Source organism: Alligator sinensis, unplaced genomic scaffold (assembly GCF_000455745.1).
Source record: "Alligator sinensis unplaced genomic scaffold, ASM45574v1 scaffold444_1, whole genome shotgun sequence".
NCBI lineage: Eukaryota > Metazoa > Chordata > Crocodylia > Alligatoridae > Alligator > Alligator sinensis.
The window spans coordinates 4190045-4196801 of NW_005841886.1; the positions used below are offsets into that span (position 1 = coordinate 4190045).

General features: G+C 46.2%; 1 protein-coding gene and 1 non-coding gene across 5 annotated transcripts in view; one reads left to right on the forward strand and one right to left on the reverse strand.

Moving 5' to 3' along the window:
• Nucleotides 1-6757, forward strand: part of SCN4A (sodium voltage-gated channel alpha subunit 4) — a 148476-nt gene that overhangs the window by 4716 nt on the left and 137003 nt on the right. The window contains exon 2 of one of the 4 annotated variants that reach the window (XM_025196908.1): nt 4747-4800. The exons of the other annotated variants lie outside the window; for them this stretch is intronic. The gene's annotated coding sequence lies outside the window, so the exon portion shown is untranslated. The remainder of the gene's footprint in view (nt 1-4746; nt 4801-6757) is intronic. 4 annotated transcript variants of the gene reach the window in all.
• TRNAN-GUU lies at nt 1768-1841 on the reverse strand. The gene has a single exon. It is a non-coding gene; the product is annotated as a tRNA-Asn (tRNA).

Consider the following 6757-nt stretch of genomic DNA (forward strand, 5'->3'; position numbering starts at 1 on the left):
ACCTGGACCTCTTCAGCCTCCGCAAGAGAAGGTTGAGAGGTGACCTTGTGGTTGCCTATAAATTCATCATGGGGATGCAGAAGGGAATTGATGAGGCTCTACTCACCAAGGCACCCCTGGGAGTTGCAAGAAATAATGGCCATAAGTTAGCAGAGAGCAGATTTAGACTAGACAGTAGAAAGAACTTCTTCACAGTTCAAGTGGCCAAAATCTGGAATGGGCTTCCAAGGGAGGTGGTGCTCTCCCCTACCCTGGGAGTCTTCAAGAGGAGGTTAAATGGGCGTCTGACTGGGGTCATCTGAACCCAGCACATTTTCCTGCTTATGCAGGGGGTCGGACTCGGTGATCTATTGAGGTCCCTTCCGACCCTAACATCTATGAATCTATGAACTTATTCTTTCATCTGGGTGTGGAGCAGTCTGTTGCTCTGGCCAATACAGGGGGGTAAGCAGAGTAGTGTGGAGTGTCCAACTCCCTGTGTAGCGATGGATGAGGGATGTACTGCAAACCTGGGCTCTCACTTGCAATTAGCAAGCAGCTTTTCAATATAGAGGGTGGTCTGCTGAGTAGTTTTCAAGATAACATGTGGGAGTGGGGAAGGAGCCCCCATCCTACTTAGCAATCAGATGGGGCTGTTGGCCAGAGGTAAAGGACTCAGTTAAGTGATGGGAGATTAACAGAATATTTTCAAGTTTCCTGCTATTGCTGCTACACTCAGACCCCCAGCAATAGGCAGTGATGCAGGGCTTGACAGACATGTAGTGTTCTGGAAGAAAGAGACTCTGAGCACTTGCAGCCCCTGTGGATCCCACAGACTGTTAGCAAAGGCAGGGGTGGAGCAGGCCACCCACCAGCATGGTGGGTGACAGCTCCAATTTCATAGTTTCATAGATGTTAGGAGCTGGAAGGGACCTTACAGATCATTGGGTCCAGCCCCACTGCACTTGGGCAGGAAAGGCTGCTGGGATCAGATGACCCCAGCAAGATAGTTGTTAAGATGCTTTTTGAAGAGCGCCAGGGTGGGTGACTGTACCACCTCCGGGGGGAGCCTGTTCCAAACCCTTGGCACTTGGCTTGTAAAAAAGTTTGTCCTTGTGTTTAGCCTGAAGCAATCCCCAGTCAGTGAGTGCCCATTATTTCTTGTCCTCCCCTGGGGGGGCCTTGGTGAATAGATGCTCCCCCAGGCCCTGACGTATGCCCTTGATATACTTGTAGGCTGTCACCAAGCTCCTCTGAGTCTTCTCTTCTCCAAGCTTAACAGTCAAGTCTTTCAGCCTCTCCTTGTATGACATGGTCTCTAGGCCTCTAATCATGCGCATGACCCTCCTTTGGACTCTCTCAAGCTTCTCCACATCCTTCCTGAAGTGCAGCACCCAGAACTGGATGCAGTTGCAGTCTCACCAAGGCCAAGCAGAGTGGGAGGATGACATCCTTAGTCTTGCTTGAGATGCCTCTGTAGATGCATACCAGTGTTTGATGAGCTCTGCCAGCTATAGCATTGCATTGGGGGCTCATGTTCATACTGGGGTCTATCACACCCCCCAAGTCTCTTTCAGTTGTGGTGCTGGCAAGCGTGGCACTGCTGAGCCTGTAAGCGTGTTGTGGATTGTTTCTCCCCACATGGAGCACTTTACATTTCTCCATGTTAAACAACATCAGGTTGAGGTCTGCCCACCTTGCAAGACTGTCCAGGTCAGCCTGTATTGCCAGTCTGTCTTTGAGTGTGGCCACACTCCCCCATAGTTTGGTGTCAAAAGCATCTTCCCCCGTCCCTGAGTGGGCTTGAACCACCAACCTTTCAGTTAACAGCCGAACGCGCTAACCAATTGCGCCACAGAGACTGGCAAGCTTTTATCTCTTCCACTCAATTAGCTGCACAGGGGATTCTGCCTCTCTCCTAGTGCCCCCACGATGTGTCCCTGGAGGTTGCTTTGTTTCAGGGACAAGTGATTTTTGTGTCTACATCCCCCACACCCATCCTCCTCCCCGGCTTCATTACAAACAGCTCAGCTCTTTTTAAACTTCAGACATCAAAGCAGCTCTGCGCTGCAGCAGGAGAGAGTGGGGTGAGGAAGAGCTGACTGTTAGATGGTGCACCCAGTAGGTAGCGAGGAAATACAGGGTTCCTACCTTAAATCTTTCTTGCCTGTATTATCCTCCACCTTGTAGGATAAGTCGTTTTGAATCCTTCTATCTGTCTGAGGTTCTTTCCTAGCCTATATTCCAGTATCTGAGCACCACACGCCTTTTAATGCGTTTGTTATCTCAGTGCCCCAGGGAAGGAAGGCAGCACTCTTACCTGTGTTTCACAGATGAGGCTAAGGTGCAGAGAAGCCAGATAATTTACCCAAGGTCATACAGGAAGTCTGTGGAAGAAGTGGGGAGATGAATGCTTTATTCCCAGACTAGTGTCTTATACACTGAACAATCCCAGGCTTCTTTTTCTTGTATGATGTAAAATATGAAGTAGGCTCTCACTTTAACACAAATCCAAGGACCACTTGTGAGTGTTTAACTCTGACCGGTCCATCTGCCACCCTATAGACACATGTGAGATAAGAGAAAGGCATAAGAGGATTCCTGTACCATCACCAGCAGGTGGGTGTCTTATTATTCTCAGCTCACGGTTTTTCTCCAGGGCAGGGTAAGTCTTTGTTCACTGTGAGGACAGACTGGGTCAATTGGTGAGGTGCTGTCCTAGATGTTGGATGATCAGGAAAAGATCAACTCTCCCCCCCCCCAAAAAAAAAAAAAAATCACAAAGGTGCACTTTTAAGTTTGAGAGGCACTATCACTTAGAGGCAAGGAATTAGCTCAGGTGGGACCCATGAAGTAAAACCCCAAGTCTAGGAAAAGTGCTGAACTTCTTAAGTGAGAGGTCCTGGCCTGACTCCAGAGCTATTATGAGCGTTCTGTCCATGGTTATAAAATAGGATGCCCGTGGCACTGTCTTTCCAGTAACAATACAAGCCCACACAACAGCATCAGGGCCTATGAATAAAATCATGTTCTCACAGTGTAAGTTCCCAGGATGCATCTGATCCTTTGTTAGTGTAGCTACAGTTGTGGGTATTAAGCCTTAACCAAAATTCCAGAGGAAGAGCACACCTAAGAGTTCTTTCCATTCACTTTCTTGTAGATAGCCTATGTCTGTTGATCACATGGTTATGGGGAAAGGACCATATTATCACCTTTGCTTGGGGGCTTTGTTGATACAGGGGGTAGCAGAAAGACTGTGATATTACAGGCATCAGACTGATCCATTCTGGTGGTGTCCTGCCTGGGTAATCAATCTGTCATGCCGCTGCTTTATTTATAATTTTCCCCCAGAACACTGAACTAAGACAAATCCAGTTTCTAAAAAGTGAACAGTCTGAATTGCATGAATACTATGTATTGTAGATATTATTACTGCATCCGTGGAGAGAGTTTGAAGATATGGACAGATGTATGATTGATTACAGTGTGAAAAGGGGGCTTACTGTTTAGGATGATGCATCAGTTGATCCAACGTAACTATATCATCTGTTCATTCTTATCCTTCAGTAACTGAAGCTACAAATTAGTAAAATACCTCTAAATAACAGGGAGGGAATTCACTGCAGTTTAGCCTTACTTACTGGGGAATGGTAGCAAAGTATCTGCACTAGATTCAATTGTGCTGCAGTCAGTGTCCCCTACCCCATACTGCCAAGTCTTTTGTTGGTCCTTGCCCAGAGCCTGGGGAGTATAACAACTTAACGCCTGGTTGGAATCTTTAGCAATTGATTAATGATTTATTAAGAAGTTTATTCATCGTTTATTAACTCTTTATAAATGATATATAAGTATGCTCTTGAGAGCAAAATCTGTGACAAAAAAAATTAGCTATAAGGGACCCTGTGTTTTGAGGGACTCGATCAGTACAACATAAAAACAAATGCTTAGCATAGTCTTCACCCAAGGACATAACCTAACCGCCTGTTGTGCACAAAAAACCCTAGGCTGAAGTTTCAAAGGAATCCAAAGAAGTTAGACACCCATCTAGGCATATAAACACTTAGGATGATTTTAGAGCCTCTGCCTTTGTGCATGGAGCGGTGTACTCATAACTGAACAGACAAAATGGGGAAGCAAGCAAGAGTTTGGGGTAGAAATGGAATGAAACAAATACAATGGCTCCAGGAGGATATGCCAGCCTGGTGTGGCTTCTCACATGGAAACCAAAACCAAAACATCCAAATCACAAAGGAAGAGATTTGGGAATTAAGAAACTTTTAGCAAGAAAATACTTGTTTCTGCTAAAGCAGCAGGCTAGAAAGTAATTTAACGATGCCAACAAATTCACAGATGACAAGACCAGAAGGGACCACTGTGACCATCCAGTCTGATCTCCATGCGACACAGACCAGGGAACTCCCCTAAGTTACGGGAATTTTTGCTTGGACCGGAGCATAGCTTTTAGAAATACATCCAACCTTGAGGTAAAAATTGCCAGTGATGGATAATCTACTACAAGATTTGTCAAAATACCAGTATTCCAAAATTTAATTTACCCCCACGGCTAAAAATGTTCACTTTGTTTTTAATGGGAATTTCTTGAGCTTCAACTTCTAGCCACTGGATGTTTGTCTGATGCATGGAAAAGCCTTGTATTGGCAAGTTTTTGTTCCCAGTGGAGGCACTTAGAAACTGTGACCTAGTAACTCCTTCACCTTCTCTTGTTTAAACTAAACAAACTGAACAGCTTTTAATCCCTGTTTTTAGGTGTCAGCATTAAAGCCCCTTTGAGAAGCAGGGAGCAGGTTGGAGCTGCCAGAGGTACGCAGGCTCAGGCACAGAGCTTCCCCTCTCTTCTCCCACGTGGTTTGCATTTTCAGTTCCATTTGTGCCCACAAGGGCTCAAATGGAGCATCAATCGACTGACAAATCAATGTAGTGATAATATTTGATGGTGGGCACTAGGACACTATCATAGCTAGAAGCATAAACACAACACGAAACATCCTAAGCTAAAAAAAGTAGTCTCTATGGGATCTGTTACTACCGTCTAGAAGGGAGTTAACTTTCAAACTCCTTAAATTCTGTCATATATTTACTAAAAGCATATGGAAAAAGTTAAGTGTGGGTGATAATATGGCAGAACAAGCTCCAATTTGTGTTGTAGTGTAAGTGTATGGACAACCTTAATTGAACGACTGCTACAGCACAACCATGATAAGTAATTATTACTTCTACAGAATTCTGAATTCAGAATAATTACTTTGACAGTGATAATTCAGAATTATTACTTCTACAGTGCCTAGTGTTACTAGAGACTGATACTTTCAGTTACCAGAGACTGATATGGGCATCCCAGTCCCAGTGTCATGCAACAGGATGGAATAGTGGAAAGAGCCCAGAAAGCCCTGCGTCCAACTGGAGGAGGATTGTCCTGGTGCAAGCACTATGGAAGAAAAGCTGTAAGGCTGTCCCCTGAGACTCCTTTTCTATAGCATAGGGGGGTATATCAATGATCACATCACAGCACAGAGAATCCAAGAGGCAGTGAGGCCCATCAGGCAATTCAGGATGCTGTAATGTAGACTGGCTGCCATAGCAAGCTAAATTACTCTGGGGGCTTTAGAATAGCCTTGACTGAGAAAGGTGTAAAGGCAACCTGAACTTCCCTGTAGACAGTGGATCTCACCTGCCATTCCTGCCTCAGTTCCAAGGGCCTGGTTGGCAGCAGTTTGCTATGAGGCTTAATACTTCAAGCGACTCCCTTTGGACAGTCATGGCAATAGTCACTGTGCCCAATAGTGAGGGGGGTCTTTGTCACCTGCTGATTCGGGGGACAGTCCCCTTCCATGGCCAAAGAGATGAGAATCTGTTGCAGCCCCAGTGGGGCACTTGGTTCTTCAATTCCAACTGTGGTAGGTCACATTTTTAGTGCTCGAGGCCCCAGGCTGAACCCCAGCCCACACATTTGCCACACAGTCTCTGACAGCAACCTATGCTGTGGGACATGGTGTGGGGAAAGGAAGGTGCTGGCTAGCGCAAACATTCAAAACAGGGAGAATGTTTTTTGAGTCCCCCGGTTTTTGTGCTTCCTTCCTGCACATAAAGGTGTAGACCTTTTCATCAAAAGCATCCTCCCTGCTTCCTAACCTGTGTTTGTATTTGTGGAATTGGGTGGAAAAGGTGGGAAGAGGATCCAGTGACAGACAAGGTGATTAGAAATTGGGAACTGCATAAGAGACAGACATGGCAACTGGGGAAGGAAGTGAGAAGCAGACAAGAGGCACCAGCAAACCGCAGGTAGTTTGGCAGCCAGGCATTACTATGGGGGAGCTATAAGGGGGCAGCCCCAAACTCTCAGCCTGAGCCAATCCAGTCCCAGCTGAGATGACAACCAATTGCATACTAATGAAAACAGCCAGGCAGGTATGAAATGCAGTCCACTTCTGCCACCAAACAGCGAACAGTGACCAGTGTCTGATGGGGCCGGTGGTGGTGACTAGGGCTGCTATGCCATAGACGGTTGATCCTTACTCCTAGAAGGACAGAAGGGCGTAAGAGGGCATTGAGCATAGCCTGAATTCAGGCCTCATGGTTCAGAGGCAGAGGATGAGTGCAGAAGTGGCTGTTGCTGCAGCTGTTACCCTGGGGAACCCCAGGGCCCTGCATACTGGCGTGAAGGATAATGTGCCACCTCAGACTCATCTCTGCAGCTCCGTGGCTTGGAACAAATTAACAGATCCGTCAAAAAACTTAAGTTGCCATCTCCTCTAGACAG